The following is a 17,018-nucleotide window of genomic DNA, read 5'->3' as shown; positions in this document are numbered from 1 at the left end:
CTAATTTTTGTATTTTTAGTAGAGACAGGTTTTCACCATGTTGGCCAGGATGGTCTCAATCTCTTGACCTCATGATCCGCCTACCTCGGCCTCCCAAAGTGCTGGGATTACAGGTGTGAGCCACCACGCCCGGCCAGGACTCTGACTCTTACAGGCCTGGATTAGTCCCAGCCCTGCCACTTTCTAGCAGGCATTCTCTCAGCCTATTTGCTTATCTGTTAAATGGAGAGAGTACCATACCAACACGTCAGCACAGCATCCCAGGCAGGAAGGATTCAGTGTGTCCCTTCTCATTTCCCCAGGACCTCATCCACTCATACACCCGTGCCTGGGCTCCTGTGGCTCTCTCTAGCACTTCCCCTTTTCAATTTCCTGTGGTCAGAATAAAGTCTTCTTCCCTAAAGTACTGGAGCACCAATCTCTTAAGTGCTATTATGAAATATTTTAAGAAGTAATAGATAAAAATACAGTGAGTGCCCTGTTATCTTTCCTCTAGCTTTGTCAAATCTTTCTATTTTGCCAAATTTGGTTTTTTTTTTTTTAAAGAATTAAAATTTAGGCCAGGCACGGTGGCGCATGCCTGTAATCCCAGCACTTTGGGAAGCCAAGGCAGGCAGATCACCTGAGGTCAGTAGTTCACGGCCAGCCTGGCCAACATAGTGAAACCCCATCTCTACCAAAAATACAAAAATTAGCCAGGCATGGTGGCACATGTCTGTAGTCCCAGCTACTCGGGAGGCTGAGGCAAGAGAATCACTTGAACCCAGGAAGTGGAGGTTGCAGTGAGCCAAGATCATGCCACTGCACTGCAGCCTGGGCAACAGAGTGCAATTCAATCTCAAAAAAAAAAAAATTAAAACTTAAAAAATTTCAGTTGTGTCCAGGCAAGGTGGCTCACATCTAATCACAGCACTTTGGGAGGCCGAGTCTGAAAGATCACTTTTGCCCAAGAGCCTGGGCAACATGGCAAAACCCTGTCTATAAAAAAAAAAAAAAAAAAAAAAAAAAAAAGCCAGGCATGGTGGTGTGCACCTGTAGTCCCAGCTACTTGGGAAGCTGAGGTGGAGAATCACCTGAGCCCAGGGAGGTCAAGGAGGCTGCAGTGAGTGAGCCATGATTATGCCACTGTACTCCAGTCTGGGCAACAGAGTGAGAACCTGTCTTAAAAAGAAAAAAAATCAGTTGAAGTTCCTTATGCCCCCTTACATTCTCTCTCTCCAGGCAGCCACTATCCTGATTTGGGTGGGTTTACATTTCATGCAGGTTATGTCTGTTGCATTTCAGTGTATCCATAAACAGTGTATGATATTGTGTCCAGAATTGGTGGGTTCTTGGTCTCATTGACGTCAAGAATGAAGCCACGGACCCTCACGGTGAGTGTTACAGCTCTTAAGGTGGTGCACCTAGAGTTGTTCATTCCTTCTGATGTTCAGATGCGTTCAGTTTCTTCCTTCTGGTGGGTTCGTGGTCTCACTGGCTCAGGAGTGAAGCTGCAGACCTTCAGTGAGGGTTACAGCTCTTGAGGCAGCACGACTAGAGTTGTTTGTTTCTCCCGGTGGGCTCGTGGTCTCACTGATTTCAGGAGTGAAGCTGCAGACTTTCACGGTGAGTGTTACAGCTCATAAAAGCAGTGTGGACCCAGAGTCAGCAGTAGCAAGATTTATTGCAAAGAGTGAAAGAACAAAGCTTCCACAGCATGGAAAGGGAACCAAGCAGGTTGCCACTGCTGGCTTGGGCAGCCTGCTTTTATTCTCTTATCTGGCCCCACCCACGTCCTGCTGATTGGTAGAGCCGAGTGGTCTGTTCTGACAGGGCACTGATTGGTGTGTTTACCATCCCTGAGCTAGACATAAAGGTTCTCCACTTCCCCATCAGATCAGTTAGATACAGAGTAACGACACAAAGGTTCTCCAAGGCCCTACCAGAGCAGCTAGATACAGGGTGCACTCACAAACCCTGAGCTAGACACAAGGTGCTGATTGGTGTGCCTGCAAACCCTGAGCTAGATACAGAGTGCCCGATTGGTGTATTTACAATCTTTGAGCTAGACACAAAGGTTGTCCAAGGCCCCACCAGAGCAGCCAGACACAGAGTGTTGATGGGTACATTCACAGACCTTGAGCTAGACACAGGGTGCTGATTGGTGCATTTACAATCCTTGAGCTAGACATAAAGGTTCTCCAAGGCCCCACCAGAGCAGCCAGATACAGAGTGTCCATTGGTGCACTCACAGACCCTGAGCCACACACAGGGTGCTGACTGGTGTATTTACAATCCCTGAGCTAAGCATAAAGGTTTTCCACATCTCCACCAGACTCAGGAGCCCAGCTGGCTTCACCCAGTGTATCCTGCACCGGGGCTGCAGGTGGAGCTGCCTGCCAGTCCTGCGCCGTGTGCTCGCACTCCTCAGCCCTTGGGTGGTTGATGGGACTCGGCGCTGTGGAGCAGGGGGTGGTGCTCGTCGGGGAGGCTCTGGCCGCACAGGAGCCCATGGAGGGGGTGGGAGGCTCAGGCATGGCGGTCCCAAGCCCTGCCCTGCAGGAAGGCAGCTAAGGTCCGGTGAGAAATCGAGCGCAGTGCCGCTGGGTCGGCACTGCTGGGGAACCCAGTACACCCTCCGCAGCCGCTGGCCTGGGTGCTAAGCCCCTCACTGCCCTGCCTGCCGCTCCGAGTGTGGGGGACTGCCAAGCCCACGCCCACCCAGAACTCCAGCTGGCCTGCAAGCACTGCGCGCCGCCCCGGTGGTTCCCGCTCGCGCCTCTCCCTCCACACCTCCCTGCAAGCTGAGGGAGCCGGCTCCCAACTTGGCCAGCCCAGAAAGGGGCTCCCATAGTGCAGCGGTGGGCTGAAGGGCTCCTCAAGTGCCGCCAAAGTGGGAGCCCAGGCAGAGGAGGCGCCGAGAGCAAGCAAGGGCTGTGAGGACTGCCAGCACACTGTCACCTCTCAATATCACTTTGCAGGGTCTTATGTTTTGTATAAATGTTATCACCCTGTGTGCATCCTTTGATACATAGTACTGTGTGATGGTCTACTTCCTGACCACATCACAATCGCTTTATCCATTTTGCTGGTGACAGGTCTCAGATAAAGACTTATCAAAGTTTTGCTATTGCAACAATTTTGCAATAAACATTCTTGTCTCCTTATACACAGACATGCATGTCTCTAGGGCAGTGTTGTTCAAACTATGGATTGAGGCCCATTAATGTGTTAGGAAATCAACTTAGTGGATTGGGTGAAGATCAGCTTTTTTTTTTTTTTTTTTTTTAGAAGGAGTCTCGCTCTGTCGCCCAGGCTGGAGTGCAGTGGCATGATCTCGGCTCACTGCAAGCTCCACCTCCTGGGTTCACGCCATTCTCCTGCCTCAGCCTCCCGAGTAGCTGGGACTACATGCACCCGCCATCATGCCTGGCTAATTTTTTATATTTTTAGTAGAGACGGGGTTTCACCACGTTAGCCAGGATGGTCTCGATCTCCTGCCCTCGTGATCCACCTGCCTCAGCCTCCCAAAGTGCTGGGATTACAGGCATGAGCCACCATGCCCGGCCAAGATAAGCATTTTTAAAACTAAAAATTGACTAGCAAATATCAATGTTTGTAACACATCATCAGGGTAACTAGTAGGGTGAAAGTTGTCTGTTGTGTGGCATGTGTGCTGTTGGTCACAATATATTTCTTATTGAGGATACTTGTCAAAAAGCCTGAAAAGCCCTGCTCTAGAGTATAAACTTAGAGAGTACAATTGCTGGATTATAGAGAAGGTGCACTGTCAACCTCCTCCTCACATGGGAATGTGCCCAGTGAACCGTATCCTCACCAACACAGAAAACATGAGATTTCTTTATTCCCCCACTATCAGAGAACATACCATGAGCCATCTTGGATTGAAACACTCTGTTCTTTCTGGGCTTCCTGAGCCAACTGTTAGCTAGATGAAGGAAGCTATGTCCAATTCACTTCGTGTCTCCAGACCAAGTCAGGAAAATAGTAAGTGCTTGCTTGGCAGGGTGCAGTGGCTCACAGCTGTAATCCCAGCACTTTGGGAGGCCAAGGCAGGTGGATCACCTGAGGTCAGGAGATCGAGACCATCCTGGCTAACATGGTGAAACCCCGTCTCTACTAAAAATACAAAAAATTAGCCGGGCATGGTGGCAGGCACCTGTAATCCCAGCTACTCGGGATGCTGAGGCAGGAGAATGGTGTGAACCCAGGAAGTGGAGCTTGCAGTGAGCCGAGATTGTGCCACTACACTCCAGCCTGGGTGGCAGAGCAAGACTCCCGTCTCAAATAAATAAATAAACAAATAAATAAAAAATAAAAATACAAAAATTAGGCCGGGTGTGGTGGCTCATGCCTGTAATCCCAGCACTTTGGGAGGCCGAGGCAGGTGGATCACTTGAGGTCAGGAGTTCGAGACCAACCTGGCCAACATGGTGAAACCCTGTCTCTACTAAAATACAAAAATTAGCTGGGTGTGGTGGCAGGTGCCTGTAGTCCCAGCTTCTTGGGAGGCTGAGGCAGGAGAATCACTTGAACCTGGGAAGCAGAGGTTGCAGTGAGCCGAGATCGTGCCATTGCACTCCAGCCTGGGCAACAAGAGCAAAATTCCATCTCAAAAAAAAAAGAAAAAGAAAATAGTAAGTGTTTAATAAATCTGTGCAGAATTGAACTGTCAAGGAGGAAGAAGTGGGGAAAGTATATAAACTACACCAGGAGATACATACACAAGGAGACTGTGGGAGCCCCAGCTTAGGGTGTCACATGCCTGGGTCCCCTGGGTGGGGAATACAGAGCTCCCAGAGATGCTCTAAGGAATTGGGAAGAACTGATGGGCTGCACCTCTTCTGAGTGGCTTGAGTGGAATGCTGTTAAGCTGGGGCCAAGTTCAGGCCCAGGAAGGAGGTCACCATCATCCCCTTCATGACCAGTCTGCCCGGCCCAGGCCCCAACCTCAATGGCTGGGTATCTCCCAGCACCCACTAGCCCCACCTCCCAAAGGGAATAAGAAGCTCTCATCAGGATTCCCAGGAAGCCAGTGATTTTAGGGGTCTCTGTGTGGGAGGTCTGGGGGCCAGAGACTGGTGAAAGGATCACTTTTTACCCTATCTCTTTTTAAAACTTTTTTTTTTTTTTTTGAGATGGAGTTTCGCTCTTGTTGCCCAGGCTGGAGTGCAATGGCACAATTTCAGCTCACTGCAACCTCTGCCTCCTGGGTTCAAGCAATTTTCCTACCGCAGCCTCCCGAGTAGCTGGGATTACAGGCGTGCACCACCAAGCCCAGCTAATTTTTTGTAAAAAATTTTTGTATTTTTAGTAGAGATGGGCTTTCTTTTTTTTTTTTTTTTTTTTTTTGAGACAGAGTCTCGCTCTGTCGCCCAGGCTGGAGTGCAGTGGCGCAATCTCGGCTCACTGCAAGCTCCACCTCCCGGGTTCACGCCATTCTCCTGCCTCAGCCTCTCTGAGTAGCTGGGACTACAGGCGCCCGCCACCACGCCCAGCTAATTTTTTTTTTGTATTTTTAGTAGAGACGGGGTTTCACTGTGGTCTCGATCTCCTGACCTCGTGATCCGCCGGCCTTGGCCTCCCAAAATGCTGGGATTACAAGCGTGAGCCACTGCGCCCGGCCAAGATGGGGTTTCATCATGTTGGCAGGCTGGTCTCAAACTCCTGTCCTTAGGTGATCCATCTGCCTCAGCCTCCCAAAGTGCTGGGATTACAGGTGTGAGCCACCACACCTGGCTTTAAAACTTTTACATTTCAGACTATATGGCTGTATAACCTATAACCAAAAATAGATACAAATAAAGATGTTCAAAGCACTACCCCCAAGCTCCAAGTGCCAGCAGAACGCCCCTAGGAAACCCTCCTCCTAAACGCTGCATCCACCCTGGGACTGAGAAGACAAGGAAAGGAAGGCGGGCAGTGCCCAGACCTTCTCCCTGACTCAGAAGAGGACACTGGGGCGGGGGAAAGGGACTGGGATCTGGGGAGGGGCAAGCAGCTCTGAACCTGGGCGTCCTCTACCAATGTCCTTCTTTCCCCTCCACCTTCTAGAGACTTGCTCTCAGCTCTGCTGTGTGGCTTTGCACAAGGATCAGACCTCTCTTAAGTTTCAGTGTCCACCTCGTTGTAAACAGGGTTCACATCACCTTCCCATATTCCACCCTTAGCTCTGACTGTTCTTTAAGCTCTGACTGGCCCTCTCTGACTGTGATAGGGAGGCGTAGGAGAACACCCTCTTTATGGCAGCTGGCTGTGCAGACAGTCTCGTGGTTGTGGGCAGATAATAGGGAGTTCTCAAGGGCTCCTCTGACCCTCAGTCCTGATTTAACAGCAGGGCCAAGCAGGGTGGGGCGAGGCTGGGCCAGAAGGCCTGACTCAGTGTAGCAGCCATCCGGCTGGGTCACCCGCTGTGGGTGGGGTGCCAATCCAGGCCCGCTGGGGTTCCCAGAGAATTCCTTCCCCATGCCATAAGCAGCCCTGGGCAGGCACCCCAGCCCACAGTAACCATTTAGCCACAGCCAGGGAGAGTGTACAGGGCTTCCTGCCCCAGGAGCCTACATACACACACACACACCCTTACACACTTTCACACTCATACACCAACACTTTCACTCACATACTCTCATCCACATACTCAGACACACTGGCACACCCGATTTCTTGGGAAGGCCAGAAAGGAGACAGAACTTGTTCTGTTTTCCTCACCCCCACCCCCATGCCCCAGTCATCAATGCCACATCTATTTCTTTCAGATATTTGCTAACCACCTACCACATGCAAGGGACTGGAGGAATGCAGCCAGCTAACTCCAACACGTGGTCCTAGCTTGATGAAGCAAAAGATGAAAGCCAGCCGCTGCCGAGATTCCCACCAGCCACAGAAGAAAGCCTGCCCCTTGCCCTCTTCTGGTGTTGGCCTTGGAATAAGCCCCCTGGTGCTGGAGTCCTGAAACCAAGGGGCCTCTACTCCAGGTCTTCCCCAGGCTAACGCTCCATTACTAGGTGCCCCCTTCTCCTCTCCCCTGAGAGGATAGGTCATAGGGTAGGTAACCTATGGCATCTCCCAGGGCACCTTCACAGTCACAGTGATAAACAAGTCCTGGGCTGGGCGCGGTGGCTCACACCTGTAATCCCAGCACTTTGGGAGAATGAGGTGGGTGGATTATGAGGTCAGGAGTTCAAGACCAGCCATGACCAACAGCCCCATCTCTACTAAAATACAAAAATTAGCCAGGTGTGGTGGCGGGAGCCTGTATCCCAGCTACTCAGGAGGCTGAGGCAGAGAATTGCTTGAACCCAGGAGGCAGAGGTTGCAGTGAGCCGAGATTGCTCCACTGCACTCCAGCCTGGGCGACAGAGCAAGACTCTGTCAAAAAAAAAAAAAAAAGAGAGAGAGAGGGAGGGAAGGAAGGAGGGAGGGAGAAAGGAAGGAAGGAAGGAAAGGAGGGAGGGAGGGAGGAAGGAAGGAAGGGAGGGAGGGAGGGAGGGAAAAACAAGTCCTGGAGCAAAATTACTGGAGTCCTAGCTCCAGCCACTAACTGGGTAGAGAAGCTCCCAGTCTCTCTGGGTCTCCATTTCCTTCTATGTAAAATAAAAATGTAGACCTGTATCTGCCAGGTCCTGGCAGGAAGTTGGCAACACACCCCCAACAGGTGATTAAAGAGAGGTTAGTGGACTGGCATGGTAGCTCACACCTGTAATCCCAGCACTTTGGGAGGCCGAGGCAGGTGGATCACTTGAGGTCAGGAGTTCGAGACCACCCTGACCAACACAGTGAAAACCTGTCTCTAACTAAAAATACACAAATTAGCCAGGCGTGGTGGTGCACGCCTGTAGTCCCAGCTACTAAGGATGCTGAGGCACAAGAATAGTGTGAACCCAGGGGGCGGAGGTTGCAGTGAGCCAAGATCGTACCACTGCACTGTAGCCTGGGCGACAGAGTGAGACTGTCTCAAAAAAAAAAAGAGGTTAGTGAATGGATGGACTTGCAGAGGTGTGGGCACCAAGGGTAGTGCAGCACCCTGGAGCTGGCAACTGCAGGAATCTGTTACAACTCAGGCCTGAAAATGCGAAGGAGGGGAATACAGCCTTCCAGAGGGCAAGGCCCAGACACTGCCAGCCTGGCCTTGGAAGCGGGGACCTGATGGAACAGATACCCCCACCTCTCTCTCCTCCGCCCTCCAGTCTCTTACCAGTGCCTCCCATTGGCACAGCTTAATGGGAAACCAGAGGGCAAGGGAGCTGGGTGATTCAGGCCACAAAGGTCAGCCTCTTGGGGCACAGAGCCAGGGCAGAAGAGTGGGCAGAGGAGCTGGAGGGGCAGATAGAAATATCTAGCATAAGTAACTACTTTGTAAAACACCTCGCTCAGTCAACAAATATTGTCTGTAATTGCCATTATTTGCCTAGACCTGAGGATTCTAAAAAAAAAAAAAAGACAAGTGCGTGTAGATCTAAAGGAATGACCATCTAACGCTGGAATTTTGTTTTGTATGGATGACCAAGAATAGGACATGTATAAGGCAAGATTTTATCAAGATCTCCACAAATCAGGCCTCCAAGTCCCCTTCCCTGTTTAGTAATCAGTTTTTGAGTGCCTGTTACACCTGTTGGCTAGGAGGAGGAAGCTGGGGGGCTGGGCTGAGCTGCCAAGCCCCCGAGTTCTGAGTCTGAGTTGGGAGTGGCGGGGATTACAGTGGAGGCTAATTACAGTTCGGAGTTGCCCTCTGAGGTCATCCCATCCTGAAGCCCAGGTTGGCATCCTGGCAGGAGCTCCCAAGAAGAGGAGGTGGCCTCTGGCCATTTTTCCTGTCTCCAGACTCTGAAGGGGGACCCTGCACCAGGAGGGAAGCGGTGCAGGTCTCTGTGAGTGTGCCCAGATCTTGGCACTTCACCTGCCAACAAGAAAGGTGGGTTGGGAGGGGAAGCATCAGCCCTGTGATCCTGTTGGGAAAGGAGAGCAGCATGGAAAACTTCCCCCAGGGCAGGGCCAGGCAGGAAGGAGCAGGCTTTGTCTGACAGAGACAGAGGTGAAAAGCATGACGTCAAGTCCACCTGGGCTGGGCCTGGCCTCTAGCCGCACCCCACCCCACCTTGGCAGGACTAAGGCCCTCCCAGCCAGTCCTTGCCCTGGCTGCCCAGCCAAAGCTGGGAACAGATGAAATAGAGGGGTTCACCCACTATACAGGGCCTGCTCCCGCGCCGGGTTTGTCAGCCTCTGTTTCCGAATCATTCAGAAGGAAAAGGTCATGCATCCAGGGCTGTGCCTTCCGAGGGGGCAGGGAGGGGTCACAGCTGAGGCTCCAGAGTGGAGAGGGAGAGAAAGGCCTGCTGTTTGTAAAAGCTGAGCAGACACTGGGGCCCTTGTCCTGGGGCAGCGGGGGAGGCTGCTGGCCAGATGTAGAGCAGGCCTGGCCTGAGAAGTCGGCCTCTTCCTCCCACAGCCCCACCGGCTGCCGGGCCAGCCTAAGAACAGAGGAGACCTGACTGAGGTCTGCAGAAGCGCAACCCCCAACCCCCGGCCAGGCATCAGAATGCCGAGGCAACCAGGGCACTCAGAAGCATCCCCAGGCGCTGAATGCAATGCTGCCTTCCTGAGGCCCTGGCGCTGCAAAAATCCTCAGAGTCTGGCCTTCAAAGTTGGGCAGGTTTTCTCTGGAAGGGGCTCTCCAGTCTGTGGTTGACCAAACCCAGCCTCTAACTTTCGAGGCAAGCAGTCTGGTGTGGAGGGCTGCATTCTGCCACTTGACAAATATTTATTGAGTCTGCGCTGTGTGCCAACTGCTGTACAGGATGCTGGGGTACCATAGTGACCCCAAGTAGACACAGCCCTGCCCTCTTGGAATTCAAGTTTGAGTGCAGGTCTGAATCACTTACCTAAATTATATTCCAACTTTGCCATGTGCTGTGGGAGAGTAGGGTGTGATGATACAAGACTGGAGCTCTCCCAAGGGAGGCTAGAGCAGTAGGGGATGGGTGGGGAGGCAGGGAGAGGCAGGAGGGATTCCCTGAGGAAGTGACACTTGAACTGACATTCTAAGCATTGGGGAATGGAAAGTGCAAAGGCCCAGAGGCAGGAAGGAACACAGTGAACATGCTCCAGGAAGGAGCAAGCAGCGCAGCTGTAATGGAGCAGGAGGGGCCCCGGCAAGAGATGGGGCCAAGGCCAGGCAGGACTTGGAGCCACAGGAAGGGACTGGTCTTTGTCTTAAGCAATGAGAAGCCATGGAGGGCTTTTGCCTGGGAGGACTGGCTGGTAGCTGGGTTTTGAAGCCCACTCCCAGTCTCTGAGTGCAGCACTGTTGGGAGGGGCTGCCACAGGGTCCAGGCAGCAGGTGCTGGGGCTGGGTGTTGGGGAGGGAAACAGGAAAGGAGAGAAGTGGGCAGATTCAAGGGAGTCAAGAGCAAATTACAGCGGTCCTTGGAGATGACAGGATATGGGGTGTGAGGGTGACTTTTCTGCCCTCTGGGGCCCCTAGACTGAGGGGGTGATGGGGCACGTCACAGTGTAGGAGCTGATAGAACCAGACAGGCTGTCATGCTTGGGGAGGTGGCTTTCATTCTCTCTCCACACCTGCTTCCCCTCCTCAGCCTCCCAAGGGCCTTGGGACGGGCAGGGCATCCGCCTGCTTCACAGGAAAATTCTAACCTCCTGAGTCCACATTGTGACCAGGCCAGTCCCTCCTGGAATCCCAGGCAGGGAAGGAGTCCACTGGCTTAATCATCCTGCTGATTAGCTGATGCATGTGGCAGGCCAGCCAACGTCCTCCTCCCTTCTGACCCTCATCCAGGGTGGGTGGGGCTCCTGGGAGAGCAACTCTGAAGAAAGCCCTGCACTGGCTGCCCACAGATTGCTCTTTTTCTTTTTAATTAAGAGACTTTAGTTTGCAGAACAGTTTTAGGTTTACAGAAAAATTGAGCAGATAATGTAGAGTTGTCATATACCCCCCTCACCCTCTCACAGATTCCCCTATGATTACCTTGGTGCTCTGGTGTGATAAGTGTGTTACAACTGTGGGACCAATATTGAAACATTATCATTAATGAAACACCACAGTTTGCATGAGGGCTCATTTTTCATTTTGTGCAGTTCCATGGCTTCTGAAAAATGTGCAATGTCATGCATCCATTTTTACAGTATGCAGACAGCTTCACCACCCCAGGAGAGCAATTCCAGAGGAAACCAACCAGGTGCTCTCAGTCCATAGACTGCACCCCACCCTTCCAGGCAATGCTATCCTGCTACCCTCACCACGGTGGAGAGCAGCCATCATAGAGACACCAGATGAGTGAGGGAATTGAGGCTCAGAGATGTTATTTCATTTGTTCATGGTCACACAGCTGGTAGTAGCAAAGCTTGGGATCCCAGGCTCATTTGTGTTCCTCTAAAGTGGACGCTGAGGCCAGGACTTGGGGATAACAGTTTATTTGGGAGAAGATCCTGGGAAGCACAAGCCTGGTTGGCACAGGGGCTCTACCCAGCTGGCGACATTCTCAGGGGCTGTGCCCTCCAGCTTCAGGTTGTCCCACCAAGGGGCAGGAGAGCCAAGGTGGGGAGCAGGTTGTTTAACCACTAACTCCTGTGCTTCTTGGTTGAGGGTAGTACTGGGGACATTAATCCCAGCATTCCCATGTCCCTGTGGAGAGGGAGGAAGCCCAGGACAGAGGAGCAGCCTAGCAGAGCCCATGGAAGGACTCGGAGGGGCGCTGAGGGCCAAACTAGGTCCTCTGCTTTTTCCTCCGCATCTCCAATCACTCATTCATCCCATAGACCCTCAGTGGGGGCCTGCTGTGTGCCAGCCCTGTGCAGGGCTCATTTCACAGGAAACATTGGGATCCCTGTCACTTTGCTGCAGGAAGCAGCAAAGTGTGGAATCTCAGGGTCCCTGGAAGGGGGTCCCCAGGGATGGAAGGGCCTGTGATCAGTCTCCTTCAGCTCCAAAGGGTGGTTCCCAGAAGACAGAGATGGATTCCTGCCAAGCACTGCCCCCAGTCAGCCTGAGTCCCTGGGTGAACCAACCCTGAAGAACCATTGGGCCGGCAGTCTCCTCTCCCCTCCCAGCCAAAGCAGGGGCATGAGGGGGAGGACTCCCCAAGGGCCTTGGTGCCCCTGGTTGCCATGACCCCCAGTTGCAACCCAGCTCCTGACCCCCTGCAAGCCTGTGATAGACATGGATTGGGCCAAGCTAAACATCAGCAGCTCCTTCCTGTGGTTGGCACTGCTGTCATTCTATGCTCTATTTCAAAATGTAGCCACTCCCAGGAGTGACCCCAGCATACCAGCAGCTCTCTGTGTTTGTCCAGAGTTGGCTGGGAGAGCGGAGAGGAAAGCTACCCAGGGTGAGGCACATGGGGAGGATTCAGAAAGGAGGAACAAATAACCAACCATCTCCAACACCCGATGCCCACCCCTAGGTGGTGCCATGGTACTTAGGTGTGTTGGTGCTTAGTCAACTCGTTCTAGTCCCCATTTTACAGATGAGGAAACTGAGGCTTACCAAGCTGTTGGGACTTGCTGCTGATCAAACAGCTAATGGATCATTCCCATGCTCCAGATGGGGAATGGAGACTCAGCTGTTTAACAGGTTGGTGAAGGCTGTATAGCCAGCAAGGCATCCTCATTTTTCACATAAGGAAAGTTCAGGGAGGTGAAGGGGTTTGCTCAATGTCACAAGCTAATAAGTGACAGAGCTGTGACTCAAACTTGGGTCTGCTTGTCGCCAGAGCCTGGAGGCATCACCTCCATGCTGCAGAAGGGTCACAGCTGGGGAATCTGGGAGGAGAATCTCTTTTCACTCAAGAGTTATGCCCAGACAAAGGCAGAGCAGCCTGGCAGAGGACCCCTCACAGATCCTGCCCCAAACACTTCCCCAGCAGTGGCTGGGAGGAGCCTCGAAGTTGGGACAGAGACTTCACCAAGCCTGTCTCCAGCCTCCACCTGCAGCTGCCTCCAAGATCTCTGATTCCACCTTCCGGTGGCGGCCCCTGGCCCACTCCCTCCATCCTGAGCCAGACAGGCCTTTGAACCCAGGGTGAGTTTTCTCTGGCACCACAGTCTGTGGACCACACACAAGCTCCACCTGCCCTGCTTCCAGCCAACTCCACTGCCAATCACTGAAATTCATTAGCTCTCCCTTTGCCCCACAGACAAAATGCACAGGAGGAAGCCAAGAGGTTAGACAGCAGGGAGGACTTCCAGGTTGTTGGGAATGGAGATGTGAAGATTGGGTGACAGAGGTTGTGATGTTCTTTGAAAAAGGAAAATGCAGGAATGCAGCCTGCCTGACTAAAATCCTAAGTTCAGGGGCTCCAGACTCTCCAGAGTGATTAACCTTTTTTTTTTTTTTTTGGCCTTTCCAGCTCTCTCCCTTCAGGGCTTGGGTGCTGGGATCGGGAACTGGAAGGTTGCCTCTGGAACCTGTTCAGACCTCCAACCAGGACCACACCCGACAGCTCACATTGTTCCCATTCATAGTCAATAATAATTAGCATTTAGTGAACAGTTACTACAGGCTCTTTATGTCTATATCAACTCACTTAATCCCCAAATGGCCCTATGGAAAGGGTACTATTATTAGGCCTACTTGACAGATGAGAAAACTGAGGCCGAAGGCCCTCCACATGACTCTTCATCTTCCCAACGTCTGCCCATCCTTCAAGGCTCAGCTTAAATGTCTTCCTTCCTGAAAGGTCATGCCAAGGACCTCTAGCCTCTCTCTTTTCTGCTCTCCACAATGCAGTCAGTGCTTAGGGACCACCCCTGTTTGGAGCCTAGGCTCTCCAGGCAAACCTGCCACTGCCTAGCTCTTTTTTTTTTTTTTTTTTTTGAGGCAGTCTTGCTCTGTCACCCAAGCTGGAGTGCAGTGGCATGATCTTGGCTCACTGCAACCTCCGCCTCAGGTTCAAGCGATTCTCCTGCCTCAGCCTCCTGAGTAGCTGGGATTACAGGCATCTGCCTCTGTGCCTGGCTAATTTTTGTATTTTTAGTAGAGACGAGGTTTCACCATGTTGGCCAGGCTGGTCTCGAACTCCTGACCTTGTGATCCACCTGCCTTGTCCTCCCATCGTGCTGGGATTACAAGTGTGAGCCACCACACCTGGCCAGTATAGCTCTTAACCTTGAACAAAGCCTTCTCTAAACATCAGCTTTCTTATCTGTCAAGTGGGGATTATGAAGTAACAACTGTAGAGGACTGACACGGTTTGGATATCTCATGTTGAAATGTAATCCTCACCAGGCGCGGTGGCTCACGCCTGTAATCCCAGCACTTTGGGAGGTCGAGGTGAGCAGATCACGAGGTCAGGAGTTGGAGACCCTGGCCAAAATGGTGAAACCCTGTCTCTACTAAAAATACAAAAATTAGCCGGGCATGATGGCATGCACCTGTAGTCCTAGCTACTAAGGAGGCTGAGGTAGAAGAATTGCTTGAACCCAGGAGGCAGAGGTTGCAGTGAGCTGAGATCGTCCCACTGCACTCCAGCCTGGGTAACAGAGCTAGAATCCATCTCAAAAAAAAAAAAAAAGAAAGAAATGTAATCCTCAATGTTGGAGGTGGGGCCTGGTAGGAGGTGTTTGGGTTAAGGGGGTGGATCCCTCTTGAATGACTGGTGCCCTCCTCATGGTAATGAATGAGTTCTTACTCTGGGTATTGTACAAAATCTGGTTGTTTAAAAAAAAAATGTGGCACCTCTCTCCTTGCTCTCTCTCTTGCTTCCTCTTTCACCATGTGGTATGCCCGCTCCCCCTCTGCCTTCCACCGTGATTGGAAGCTTCCTGAGGCCCTCACCAGGAGCAGATGCTGGTGCCATGCTTCCTGTACAGCCTGCAGAACTGTGAGTTGATTAAGCCTCTTTTCTGTATAAATTACATGGTCTTAGGTATTTTTTTAGAGCAATGCAAGAACGGACCAACAGAGAAAATTGGCACCAAGAGTGGGGCATTGCTATAAAGATACCTGAAGATGTGAAAGTGGCTTTGGAACTGAATAATGGGTAGAGATTGGAAGAGTTTGGAGGGCTAAGAAGAAGACAGGAAGTTGAGGGAAAGTTTGGAACTTCTTAGAGACTGGTCAAATGGTTGTGACCAAAATGCTGATAGTGAGATGGATAGTGAATGCCAGGCTGATGAGGTGTCAGATGGAAATGAAGAACTTATTGAGAACTGGAGCAAAGGTCACCCATGTTATGCCTTCGCAAAGAACTTGGCTGCATTGTCTCCACGCTCTAGGGATTTGTGGAAGTTTGAACTTAAGAGTGATGACTAGGGCATCTGATGGAATAAATTTCTAAGCAGTAAAGCATTCAAGATGTGGCCTGACTGCTTCTAACAACCTATAACCAGATATGGGAGCAAATAAATGACTTAAAGTTGGAACTTACATTTAAAAGGGAAGCAGAGCTTAAAGGTTTGGAAATTTTGCAGCCTGACCATGTGGCAGAGAAAGAAAAAAAGCATTTTCGGCCAGGCACGGTGGCTCACGCTTGTAATCTCAGCACTTTGGGAGGCCGAGGCGGGCGGATCACGAGGTCAGGAGATCGAGACCACGGTGAAACCCCGTCTCTACTAAAAATACAAAAAAATTAGCCAGGCGTGGTGGCGGGCGCCTGTAGTCCCAGCTACTCAGAGAGGCTGAGGCAGGAGAATGGCATGAACCCGAGAGGCAGAGCTTGCAGTGAGTCGAGATTGCGCCGCTGCACTCCAGCCTGGGCGACAGAGTGAGACTCCGTCTCAAAAAAAAAAAAAAAAAAAAAAAGCATTTTATTTTCTTTTCTTGAGATGGAGTTTTGCTCTTGTTGCCCAGGCTGGAGTGCAATAGCATGATCCTGGCTCACTGTAACCTCCGCCTCCCGGGTTCAAGCAATTCTCCTGCTTCAGCCTCCCTAGTAGCTGGGATTACAGGTACCCACCTAACTTTCTGTATTTTTAGTAGACTCAAGGTTTCACTATGTTGGCCAGGCCGGTCTCGAACTCCTAATCTCAGGCAATCCACCCACCTCAGCCTCCCAAAGTGGTGGGATTACAGGCGTGAGCCACTGTGCCCGGCTCATGAAAAAAGCATTTTCAGAAGAGGAATACAAGCAGGCTGTGGAGCAATCACTTGCTAGAGAAAATTTCAAGAATAAAAGGGAGCCAAGTGCTAATATCCAAGACAATGGAAAAAAAAGGCCTCGAAGGCATTTCAGAAACCATTAGAGGCAGCCCCTCCCATCACAGACCCAGAGGCCTAGGAAGAAAGACTGGTTTCCTGGGCCAGGCCCAGGGTCCTGCTGCCCTGCCCAGCTTTGAGACAGTGCTGCACACATCCCAGCTGCTCCATGTCCAGCTGTGGCTCAAAGGGCACCAGGTATGGCTTGGGCTGCCATTCTGGAGGGTGCAAGCCGTAAGCCTTGGCAGCTTCCATGTGGTGTTAAGTCTGCATGTGAACAGAGTGCAAGCATGAAGGAGGCTTGACAGCTTTCCCCTAGATGTCAGAGAATGTATGAGAACGGCTGGGTGCCCAGGCAGAAGCCTGCCACAGAGGTACAGCCTGCCACAGGGGAGGAGAGATGTGGAAATGGAATCCCCACAGAGTCCCTATCAGGGCACTGCCTAGTGGAGCTGTGGGAAGGAGGCTGCCATGCTCCAGACCTCAGAATGGTAGAGCCACGGGCAGCTTGCATACTGAGCCTGGAAAAGCTGCAGGCACTCAGCTTCAATGCAGAGCACCCACAGGGGCTGCGCCCTCCAAAGCCACAAGGGCAGAGCTACCCAGGATATGGGACATGGAGTCAAAGAAGATTATTTCAGAGCTTTAAGAGTTAATGACTGGGCCGGGTTCTGTAGCTCATGCCTATAATCCCAGCACTTTGGGAGGCTGAGGGTGGTGATCACCTGAGGTCAGGAGTTCGAGACCAGCCTGACCAAAAAGGTGAAACTCCGTCTCTACTAAAAATACAAAAATTAGCGGCCGTGGTGGGAGGCACCTGTAGTCCCAGCTACCTGGGAGCCTGAGGCAAGAGAATGGCTGGAACCTGGGA

This window comes from Nomascus leucogenys, chromosome 22a, assembly GCF_006542625.1.
Source record: "Nomascus leucogenys isolate Asia chromosome 22a, Asia_NLE_v1, whole genome shotgun sequence".
Taxonomy (NCBI): Eukaryota; Metazoa; Chordata; class Mammalia; order Primates; family Hylobatidae; genus Nomascus; species Nomascus leucogenys.
Note: the sequence above shows the minus strand (reverse complement) of the source record.